Genomic DNA, 12672 nt, shown 5'->3' on the forward strand with positions numbered 1-12672 from the left:
ATTTTGTTAATTTTGTTAATTTTGTTAATTTTGTTAATTTTGTTAATTTTGTTAATTTTGTTAATTTTGTTAATTTTGTTAATTTTGTTAATTTTGTTAATTTTGTTAATTTTGTGAATTTTGTTAATTTTGTTAATTTTGTTAATTTTTTTAATTTTGTTAATTTTGTTAATTTGGTTAATTTTGGCGACTGTGTTGATTTTGGTATTGTTGTTAATTTTTCCTTTTTGTTCATGACCTTTGGCAAACATAAAAAAGGTTAGGCCATTTTAAAAAAGTTATTGCGTTGTTGATCATTTAAATACATCACAAATTCGCTGCTGAACATCAAAACAGATCAAATGACGATTTTCACGGTCAACCAAGTGCCTCTCCTAAATCAACATTAAACAGAGACTTTAAAACCGTGCACTATCGCTACCCTTGAAATGGGCCGGAAGACATCGCTAACAAAACGCCAACAAATGAGTAAATAAATGAATATAGAAAGACCGAGAAAAGACAAAGAGAGGCGTAAATTTCATTTGCCTTTTCCTGCTGCAGCAACCCAAAGAGATCCATCACCTTTTTTTGCCCATGGCGGTGCCAACCTGACGCCGTCGAAGGAAGAACATGAATACCCAGAGAGAAACACGTCACGACGAAACAAAACGTTTTATTTGGGTAATTAATTAGGAGAATGTTATGTTCCTCTGACAGGCAATGGAAACTTTCTGCTTTTTAAGAGCTTGAAGCAAAGTGAGTTTTCAAGGCAATACCTACAAAGAAAAGGATAAATTTTGTCATTGCTGCTTTTGTAAAGTCAATTAAGAATGTAGACCTTTTCATGCTTGTGCGCTATAAAATTTCAGTAACTCAACAATAAGTGTGCAAAATGCCACAACATTCCCGTAAATTTAGCGTGTACATCATCTCACCACTCCTCGCTCATTCATCATATTTCGACATTCCAAAAAGTGACGACTTGAAGCAACAAAAAACAACATCAGAGCTCGACTCATTCCGGTTCGTTTGTGCATGTGAATTCAGTTGACTGACGACGACGACGAAGGGCAAAACCTTTTCATTATTCATGCCATTAGTGTGTATTTCACAGACACTTACACAAACTCACACATCCACACACACACAGTCACAGTCGTGAAATTTCGCCACGAACTGCGAACTAAAACAATAAAGTTATCTACGTGCGCATGTATTGCGTATACGTACACTGTTGACGTTGGGGGAGGGCTGGATTTGCCGTCTTTTGAGCGAACAAGAAACACCGTTCATTTTAGTGATCTTAATTGCTAAAAGCTGTTTATTAAATATTAGTAATTTGGATAAACTAGATATAATTTTACTCACAAAATAGGTTTCCTAACCCAACTTCATTCCCAACTTAGAGCAGCAATTTGGTGCGTTGCGAAAACTGTAACGAATAATTCTTAATTTTTCCTCCTGCAGTTTACGCCCACCAACTTACTCATGAATTCTTTTCACTGACTTTTCTACAATTCAAACTCACTATCCTGATTGGACATCTCAGAATAAGTCGGCTTTAACTGAGATTAAACAGAATATCAAATTACTCGCCTACTATTCTTGTGCGTTAACTCTTCTTATTCGCTATCGCTCACCTAGATATAGACCGTTGCTCACCATCGCCTAACCCTACGTTAAGATCTTCGAGTTCGTAAGCACATCGGCAATTTCAGCGGCAACATTTCCCCGACCGTAAGAGTGGTCCAGCGTTCCGGTCCACTGTTACCTCCTCTCGTGCTAGCAGCCGATGTTACTGATAGTTGTCCTACGAGTTGCATTGCTCTGGTACTCGAAGAACCTGCATCACTCGATGACTTCCCACCGGGATCGATTTGGAACCACTGGATCTTTTTCTGTCTAGGAAACTGACCCAGCAAAGTTCTGCTACGGTACGATCCAGACCGTCCCAGCTCACCATCTCCGATCTTTGCAGTCGAGTGTGAAACAGCAGTCATCGGTACTCCCACTTGATTCCTGTCAACATTCTTGTTGAACCACAAACGCACTATCTCATGCGGTACCTCTGGCACCACAACCGCTTCCACGACCGACTGCGACTTCCGTGAGTACTGTTGATTGATGGCTTTCGTGTATCCTGGGTTGTTGTGATCACCTTCTTGCAGCTGCAGTGGGAACATCATTCTGCCAGCTGTCACACCGCTGAACCACTTTGTACCATGGATAAACATACTTTTATCCCATGTTTCGGAATTCGGCAACACGATTTTCAGTACGAACAGTTTGTCAAGTTGTTCATGCCATGTCGCCGAGACTCCGCACATCCCCTTCTGCTGCATTGATGAACTCATTCGGCGTTCATTCTGCCCTGGTTGTCCAACCAGCTTTCTCTCTTTCTCAAAATTCTCTGCACCGGAATATTCATTCCATCGACCGATGGTGATAGACGTGCAGATGAACATTGGCTCATCGTGAGACTTGCCCTTCGGGTTTAGTCGCCCTCGCTGCGTCATCGAACAAACGACAAGCGGCGATCCAGTATCTTGCAGAGGTGGTACTTGTTGGTTTCGTCGTTCCGGCAAACGCTGCGTGTCCCGGTCCTGAAACGCTCGTTCTGGAATCGATCGCTGCTCCTGTTGATAACTGAGTTTCTGCTGTCCAGATTCCCGATTCACCATCAGCTGATCCTGAACGAGTTTCTTCGACGACACCAACCCACCGAATTCCACCTCCAGCTGTGCTGCCACATCTTGTAAACAACTCTCAACGACGTTTGTTTTGCTCGCAGATCTTTTGTTTCTCGACAAACTGGGCTCGTTTACAAAAAGACAAGAACTGCTGATAGATTTGTGAGTGTTGTTGTCGTTTACACACGTTTGTACAGTAGGTGTGAGTGTGAACGGTAGTGAGCTGACGGCAGTTTTTGCTGCTTCCCAGCCTCGACATGTAGTTTCTCCCAACGATGACATCCAATCCGCGTCATTTCGGGACACACCAGCAAACGTCCTTACTGAAGTGGATTTGCCGGCTGATGGCTTGTTGCTATCCACCCCGGCACCTACTCCAGATGTCGAACCGATTGGGTTGTCCTGACCCGATTGTACTGTTGTCTTCGTTGCCTCCACCGTCGAGTTGGAAGACTCACAAAATAGTACCCGATGCTGCTCATCCTCCTTCTTATTCTCCGCACTCTGCTGTGTAATCGTGCCTCTAACCTCAAAACGTCCCGAACTCATAATCTGCTCTTCCCGTAATCGAAAGGAGTTTTCACACTCCTCTACCTTCTGCTGCAGCTCCGCTTTGGCGATTTGGTAGTCCCGTTTAATCCGCGCCTGTATCTCAAGCCATTCTCGCTGCTTCGTGGCCAACGCCTCCTGGGCAGCAAGTTGATCCTGGCGTAATTGTTGAAGTCGTGCCGCGTAAACTTCCCTGCATTCTTGGCGATACTGGTGGCTAATTTTAGTCGAACCGCTTGGCAAACTGGCGTTCCTGGTAGCGTTTGCGTCGGGCAACCCCGACCGGCATCGACAGTAGCTCCACATCGTGTACACATCCGGTGTACCGCATCTCCGGCAGGGAAGTTCCCGGCTGTTCGCGATCGGCATCTTGATCGGAACTATTTTCTTTTAGTGTTGACGTTGGGGGAGGGCTGGATTTGCCGTCTTTTGAGCGAACAAGAAACACCGTTCATTTTAGTGATCTTAATTGCTAAAAGCTGTTTATTAAATATTAGTAATTTGGATAAACTAGATATAATTTTACTCACAAAATAGGTTTCCTAACCCAACTTCATTCCCAACTTAGAGCAGCAATTTGGTGCGTTGCGAAAACTGTAACGAATAATTCTTAATTTTTCCTCCTGCAGTTTACGCCCACCAACTTACTCATGAATTCTTTTCACTGACTTTTCTACAATTCAAACTCACTATCCTGATTGGACATCTCAGAATAAGTCGGCTTTAACTGAGATTAAACAGAATATCAAATTACTCGCCTACTATTCTTGTGCGTTAACTCTTCTTATTCGCTATCGCTCACCTAGATATAGACCGTTGCTCACCATCGCCTAACCCTACGTTAAGATCTTCGAGTTCGTAAGCACATCGGCAATTTCAGCGGCAACATACACGAAAAAGATTGAGGTTAAATTTTGTACCGGCCAGCAAAACAAATGGCGTGCAAGTGTGCGTGAGCGCGGGCTTAGATAACTCTATGGTCCAAATTTTATGCAAATGAGTGAGCTGTAGGTCGCACACACACACGCGCGCGAACCTTCACATGTGCGAATTACACACCTCTAAAAAAAAGCTGACTCTGTGTGGGGACCACGACTGGGTGAATGATGCCAAGTGCGAAAACAAGTTCTTTTCCTCCCTTCGGGGACCGACCTCTCACCCCCGTCATCCCCCATCGCTTGTTTAGCTTTTAGGGGCGGATAAAATCGGTTGACGTGTTGCCAGTTTAGTTGTTGGTGTTAAAGTTTGTGGCGCAGGAACTTTGAAACAATTGGGTACTAGCCCTATGTCAATTTTTATGTACAACGGTAAATAACACGATTAAAAACAATTTCTGATCACTTTTTTTCATTTTAATGCAAAAAATTTTTTTGACTAGACAACATTTTTTCGATGGATCAACTATGGTCCCCTTGGAACGAGCTGTCAAGTAGGAACTTTTCTGTCAAGAAGGACTGCGAGGTTAATTTTTCAAAATTGATTTAAAAATCCATTTTAAACTCTTTGTGGTCGTACAAAGGTTCATTGTACTCAGAAAAATAAGCTTTATCGCTGTAAACAATAATATCAGCAATCTAAGCTTCATTTTAGGACCCAATTGTTAGCTAACATAATTCAGATATTTATGAAGATTTTTTTTTTTCGATTCTATAGTCAAGGGACAGTTCACGTCAAGTAAGATTTTATTGTTTCGATAAAATTTATCATCATAAAAATTATCTGAGTAGGCGGTGTTATTCGTGTGAAAGAGAATTCAATCAAGAAATTTTGGAGCAAGTCACTTTTTATTTTAGGAACATGGGCCCTTTTTTCATAAAATTATTTTTATTAAGTCCTTTTTGGTACTGGGACCTGGTCGGGGTAAACTTGGGCCTATCTCTGCTAACATTGAATCAAAACTGTTACTGGGTAATTCTCTACCAACTCACACTGTTACTGGGTAATTCTCTACCAACTCACACGATATCGGGAAAAGTTGCCCCGACCCCTCTTCGATTTGCGTAAAACTTTGTCCTAAGGGGTAACTTTTGTCCCTGATCACGAATCCGAGGTCCGTTTTTTTGATATCTCGTGACGGAGGGGCAGTACGACCCCTTTCATTTTTGAGCATGCGAAAAAGAGGTGTTTTTCAATAATTTGCAGCCTGAAACGGTGATGAGATAGAAAATTGGTGTCAAAGGGACTTTTATGTAAAATTAGACGCCCGATTTAATGGCGTACTCAGATTTTCGAATGTATTTTTCATCGAAAAAAAACACTAACAATGTTTTAAAACTCTATCATTTTTCGTAACTCGACTGTAAAAAAATTTGGAACATGTCATTTTAAGGGAAATTTAATGTTCTTTTTAAATCTACATTGACCCGGAAGGGTCATTTTTTCATTTAGAGCAAAATTTTTCATTTTCAAATTTCATGTTTTTTCTAACTTTGCAGGGTTATTATTTAAAGTATAATAATGTTGTACAAAGTTGTAGAGCAGACAACTACAAAAAAATATATTTTAACATAAGGGGTTTGTTTATAAACATCACGAGTTATCGCGATTTTACGAAAAAAAAGTTTTGAAAAAGTAAATTTTTGCGTTTCTCTTTGTTTTGTCGTCCGTGTATGTCGCGGGTGACGATTTTTCCACGAAATTTTAAAATGAAAAATGTTGTTCTAAATGAAAAATGACCCTTCTGAGTCAATGTAGATTCGAAAAGTACATTAAATTTCCCGACATGTTCCAATTTTTTTTACAGTCGAGTAACGGAAAATGGTAGAGTTTTTAAAAATTGTTTAGTGTTTTTTTCTATGAAAAATACGTTTTTACGAAAACCTGAGTACGCCATCAAATCGGGCGTCTAATTTTACATAAAAGTCCCATTGACACCAATTTTCTATCTCATCACAGTTTCAGGCTGCAAATTATTGAAAAACACTTATTTTTTCGCATGTTCAAAAATGAAAGGGGTCGTACCTCCCCTCCGTCACGAGATATCAAAAAACGGACCTCGGATTCGTGTTCAGGGACAAAAGTTACCCCTTAGGACAAAGTTTCACGCAAATTGAAGAAGGGTCGGGGCAACTGCTGTGTGAGTTGGCGGAGAATTAGGCCGTTCTGACCAAAGTCGAAGGGGAGGGGGAGAAAAAATAAAAAGTCTAAACATTGAATTTACGAGCCATGGTTTCAACATTTGAATGAACAAAGTTTTTAAAAATGTATTTTACACCTGCCCAGTTGTTTTGCAATCATAAGTTTCCAAAATACCTAAGTATTGACAAAAAAATATTTTTTTTTTTTGCAAAAAAAAAAGTTTTTGCGGTGCTGTGCATTGGAATTTCATAAAAATTCAAAATACTTTTAATCCAGCCCAAACATGCTAAATATGATTATAAATGCAGAAAAATGCGTTTTAGATTGTTTTAAGTTGATTTGACTTCTATTTTCATTAAAATTTAGAAGATTTTTGAAAAAAAAAATTTTTTTGCCCCCTGATTTTTCGGACCAATTTTGAAGGGGGGGGGGGGGGGGCAACGGCCTTACCCTACTTTTAAATGAGTTCTTGGAATAAATAAATAAAAAAATACCGTATTCGACTTGGTTTATGGCCAAAACATCAAGTTTCAAAAGTTTGAAGTTTCGATGTGTAGTTCAAAAATGTATGCATAAAAATGTGTTTTCTCATGTATCCGAAAATTAAATAAGTACTAAGAAATTTACTCAAATTTCAGCATGTTACACATCGTGACTCATGTTATGACCACTTAGTTGATATTTATGTAGTTTTTGGAGAAGGATTTCGCTTATCTGTATTAAAACTCTATCCTGATCAATCAACCGACCTCAAGTTATGACCACTTATATGTTATTGATGTACTTTCCAAAGAAGAAATTATTCTGATGAAAATTATTTCTAGATTTTTGTGTTTGATCTATTTTTTGTAAACTATTTTTTCTGCTCAAGAATTGTTTTGCTGGTTTTTTTTTTTTTTTTTTTTTTTTGAAACCCTATCAGCTGAAAAATCATGTTGAAATGATTAATTAGAAGATATGACTGAGTTTAACTAGGTAAATCAAAAAAATAAAAATCTGTGCATGAATCTGGTGCTTTCGTTTTGCTGGCAACCTTGTCCTCAGCATTTTCGTGCCATTTTTCGACCACACACACAGAACAACCTCTCTCTGTGATGAGTTATGATGATGACATTACTCTACTGATGCTATGTAAAATTCCCTTTCTTTTTATGTTTCTTAAAATGCAAATCTCTACTAAACTTCTTTATATTTTCAATAAACAAATGAAAACTTTATGGCTGGGACAAGAACTAAAAATATTGCATAAGCAGTATATGGAAGCATATTTTGCAACATACCTTGCGTAAAGATGAAAAATAACCTGGGCAGCGCCACGAAGAAGGCAAATTCCACAAAATAGTGTTCCTCGTTCTTTTTATTTCACTTTGGTTTCAGATTTCCTCCGGAAAATTCTCTCACATATTCGAATGCTATCGAACACTTCAATTTTTCCACCACGAGTGCACTAATTTTTATCCAATTTCACCGTAAACTATTCACCATTCCAATAGGACAGAAAATTTTCCAACTTCCGGCCAGCACCGGGTGCAATCCAGATCGAATTTCCAAACGTCACTTTTCCAGCTTCTTCGCGAGTACTTGACAAAACACAAAAACCTTGAATCGTTGCACAAAACCGAACCCGAATTCCGTGGCCAACTTCTCTACCCAGCAAGAGACCAACTCGAAATCAGCGGTACTTCCTTTGCCTTGAACAACATCACTACATTTGAAAAACTGACGGACGGCCAACGAACGGGAGCATACGACGACGACGACATGGAAAGAGCATACTTTTTTATGTGAGGGAAGCAAAAAAAGGGAAGAAAGAAAGCCTGTGAGTGTGTGCGTGTGGGAGGCGACGCAACAGAGCTGGTATAAAACAGTGAAACCTCGATGGTTGGACAGAAAAGTATTGCGTTGGAGTTTTTTGACAGACACCAAAACTGTGAGAGGAAGAGCCCTGGAGTTTTTACAAAGGTCCTATAAATATATGAAACACAACAGCTTATGAGACCTTTGAAAAAAAAACTCTAGAGTTCATTTTTTTTATAAAGGCGCACTTATTTTTTATATATATTTTTTTTGAACCAAGGGTTTTTTTAGAAGGTCCTATAAACTATTTTCTTTCATATGTGTATTGGACGTATTCAAGAAAAATCTGATGTTTTTGAAACTGCCTAAAGTCAGAGTTGTTCAAAAAACCCCAAAAGCATAAATCCAAATTTTATAAAAAAAACTGTAGGGATCATTTATGCATACAATTCTGTTGTTTTTTGATAAGCAATGAAAAGCTGGATTATCGTACACTCAGCCAAAACACTTCATACCAGCCATAAGGATGCCATATAGATTTTTTCCATACGCTAACCATATAGATTTTATAGGATCAATAAATGGATTTCTTTCCATAAGGTAACCTTATAGATGTAATATATATGATCAATTGTTGCTTTCATAAGTAAACCTTATGAAATTTAAATATGAGAAGCTTGCAGCATTTGGTACTTGTAAAACATTTAATGATTTTTGCTTTTGTTATTGGAAATGTAAACATTGAATTTGCTTAAAATTTTACAATTTATTTCAATCAAATCATAATAACATTCCAAACTCCTATTCCGGTGAAGTTTTCTACTTACGGAACGCTCGCCACGACTTTCTTAGGACTACATTTTTTTCTCCTCCTGCCATACTCCCTTCTTCCAATAAACTCCCAACCTTCGTCGGTTTTGCGGCCGTTTCCAAGATGCTCAGGCAACCGACCGTTGCCGCTGCCGTGGTTATGTTCTCGTGCACTTTCTTAGCGATGCTGGGCCAATATCGGCGGTGCTCTCTACGGCGTTCTCAACGACTGACTGATTCCGGGAGAAAGGGGTGATCTCGCGAGTGGGTTAAGGAGCTTGTTCGTCCTGTGGTGCTTCCGGTGACTGAGAAGAAATAAAAAAGGACGGTTATTTCGAGTTATAGAATAATTTGATTGAACTTACCGGTTTGACAACCTTCATTTCCGCACTCCGTTCTTGACTCCGCTGTGGCTCTTTTCGGTCGATACTGGTACCGGCGTCCGTGGGTACCTACTCAGGTTCTGCCGCTCGGGCGTGACCAGATCGTCACATCCTTCTGCAGCTTCCGGTCGCTTCGGGCCACCGACTTGCGCTGCTGACTTGTTGGCTAAGCGTCAATTTAACGGACGCGTTCAACTTTGCGAGATGATGTGCTCCGTGATAATACATTTACTGTTTATATAGTTAACCATATGACTTTTTCACATAAACAACATTAATGAATGTCATAAGTGAACCTTATAAATTTAATGAAATCGATCATAAGCCATAAGTTACGCATATGAAATGGAAAAATGAGGATATTGTTGGTGTCTATAAGGTTAGCCATATGAATTTAAATAGATATTTTGGCTGAGTGTAGGCTGCACGAAATATACCTTTACTTTAATCTTTTTTTGTTTTTCAACCATATTGATCTATCCCTTCGTCTAATGAACGGGGTTGTACTGTAGTAACAAAGCATAAAAGTGACAACAAAAGTCTGACTGTGTGCCCAGTGGGTGGAGTTGTATGCTTCGACACGTGGGCAACATTATACCAGTAGCGAACGAGGGGCACCTAGCTACATGAATTTACTGTTACAAATTTTGTGCTCGTGCTTAAACATGAGTCGCTCGACGTTCTGATCTCGAGTTTTGATTTTAGTGTTTTGATCTTGAGAGAGATCTTCTAGGCAGCTGCCTGTTTTACAATAAAAACAATTTTTTTCGAAAAAGTCTCGGGCCCGGGGGCCCGGGGCCCCATTCAAGTTTTTGGATGCCCTTGGATCGATTAGAAATCTTTCAAATAATAGATTATCGTGCGAATGAGATTTAGGAAGATATGATTTTTTAATTGATAGCGAAAAGTTTTTTTGTTTGTTTTTAATTGCCTAAATCTTTGTTTGGGGCTTCTATATGACCAAAGAAGCTAATTTGCAATTATTGGTTAATCCATTAAAGTTCAATACAATTTAGGCTGCTGATCATATGAAAATGTTATTTAAATATCTAATCAAAAATTTCTTCTTCGGGAAGTAGTTTTCTGATCAAATTTGTGTCTTCGACAAAGTTGTTTTTTTGACTAGGACTTTTTTAGAAAAAACAAATACCTAGTAAGGTTCTATGTTTTTTTGTTGTAATACTCAACGGGTTATCGAAAAATACTCAAAATAAATTTAAAAAAATATTCACTCAATTCCGGCCTATAAAAGGGATTTTCGAATGAAATCACGGTGATAAATAGCTGAATCGGAAGTGAGCAAGCGATTAAAAATCCGTAAAGTTGTCTGGTATTTTCCAAAAAAATATTTTTTGTTCACGACTAACATCTCAAAACGGTGCGAATTTGAATTTTGAAAACATAATAAGATTGGTTAGGTTATGAGATAGGGGCTATCCATTAACGACACTTCCAGGCGGGTGTTATTGTCCACGCTCCATACATAACCTAAAATTTAAAAAAAATGCCCATTTGGTTTATGGATCCACCCCAGAAAGTTAGTTATTCTTTCACAGCAGCAATTATTTGGAGTGGTGGTAGTTGATTTATTTCAGGCAGCTTTAACATGTTTGTCATTCGCTGCCTAATAATTTGGGGATGCTGTGGAGAATTTCCCCTATCTCCTTCACAAAGTGAATCATCAACTCTTCCCATCTTAAAAATTCCCTTTTTTAGTTCGTAGGTGCGTGGTGGAGATCTGAAGATCTCTTTTGGAAGAATTGATGTTATTCCAAATAAGCTACTCCTAAGCAAACTGAATTGAAAACCAATTATCACAACGAATTCCAGTCTGCAATCTGCTTTGACCGCAGCATGACGGTATTCATGTATGAAGCATTTTACAAATCAAGCTTCACATCATATTGCGAAATCCAGTCTGCAATCACGTCTCCTAGCTTAAAGAATTAGGTAGTTTTCAAAAATCATATTGCCATTGATATTTTGGAAAACAAAGTTTATTCCAGATTTTTCAGGCGTTTATGTTTTTTTTCTACTTGAGCAGTTCTCTCAGATTTCGGTCATTCGATTTTTTGTATTTTTTAATCCGACTGCAACTTTTTTGGTGCCTTCGGTATGCCCAAAGCCATTTTGCATCATTAGTTTGTCCATATAATTTTCCATACAAATTTGGCAGCTGTCCATACAAAAATGATGTATGAAAATTCAAAAATCTGTATCTTTTAAAGGAATTTTTTGATCGATTTGGTGTCTTTGGCAAAGTTATAGGTATGGATATGGACTACACTGAAATAAAATGATACACGGTAAAAAAAACTTGATGATTTTTTATTTAACTTTTTGTCACTAAAACTTGATTTGCAAAAAAATATTAATTTAATTTTTTTTTATTTTTGATATGTTTTAGAGGACATAAAATGCCCAGGGTTGTTACGGGAAAGTCGAAAAAAATCCGCGCCAAATCCGCGCCGACCGAAACCTATATCCGCGCGAAATCCGCGCCATATAAAAAAAATCGCGACCAATATTCAAGAAATGTTATTTCCAAAGAAAAAAACTAATACAGAAAGCATTTGATAAAAAAATTAAACTCGTTTTATGTTTGAAGGAATGAAAGCAAAAAATCCTTTTAAAAATACCTCAAGAAACGTCAAGAAAAGTGTCACCAAAAAAAAAACTATTTGCAAATCAGAAGGACACTACAATAATTTTGACCAATATAAACAAAATAGAAAATTATCAACCAATATAAACAAAATTTAAAAATCTAATTTATTTATTCAATATTTAACTTCAAAAATGTTGGCTAAAAAAACCAAAATCTAAAATTTTATTATGATTAAATTTTAGATTTCGAAATTCTATAAATTCAAAATCTATGTATTTTAATACAGATTGTATTACAAATTTCTCACTAAAATTTCATTCCAAAATAATTTGCATTTCCAATATTTGAAATATTTTCTTCTAAAAAATTAAGAATTCAAGAATTTAAGGATTTTTAGAATTTAAGAAATTAAAAATTTAAGAATTTAAGAATTTAAGAATTTAAGAATTTAAGAATTTAAGAATTTAAGAATTTAAGAATTTAAGAATTTAAAATTTAAGAATTTAATAATTTAAAATTTAAGAATTTAAAATTTAAATTTAAGAATTTAAAATTTAAGAATTTAAGAATTTAAATTTAAGAATTTAAAATTTAAATTTAAGAATTTAAGAATTTAAGAATTTAAGAATTTAAGAATTTAAGAATTTAAGATTTAAGAATTTAAATTTAAGAATTTAAAATTTAAGAATTTAAGAATTTAAGAATTTAAAATTTAAAATTTAAGAATTTAAGAATTTAAATTTAAGAATTTAAAATTTAAAATTTAAAATTTAAG

The 12672-nt window shown here is 36.9% G+C and overlaps 2 long non-coding RNA genes across 2 annotated transcripts; both read right to left on the reverse strand.

The window, feature by feature from the left end:
- Positions 1–1252: 1252 nt before the first annotated feature.
- On the reverse strand, positions 1253–1506 carry LOC119766879. The gene is made up of 3 exons (XR_005277185.1): positions 1469–1506; positions 1351–1414; positions 1253–1299 (listed from the first exon to the last, which is right to left on the reverse strand). It is a non-coding gene; the product is annotated as an uncharacterized LOC119766879 (long non-coding RNA).
- A 2147-nt stretch (positions 1507–3653) lies between these two features.
- On the reverse strand, positions 3654–3907 carry LOC119766880. The gene is made up of 3 exons (XR_005277186.1): positions 3870–3907; positions 3752–3815; positions 3654–3700 (listed from the first exon to the last, which is right to left on the reverse strand). It is a non-coding gene; the product is annotated as an uncharacterized LOC119766880 (long non-coding RNA).
- Positions 3908–12672: the final 8765 nt, after the last annotated feature.

The sequence above is a fragment of the Culex quinquefasciatus genome, chromosome 2 (assembly GCF_015732765.1).
Source record: "Culex quinquefasciatus strain JHB chromosome 2, VPISU_Cqui_1.0_pri_paternal, whole genome shotgun sequence".
Classification (NCBI taxonomy): Eukaryota; Metazoa; Arthropoda; class Insecta; order Diptera; family Culicidae; genus Culex; species Culex quinquefasciatus.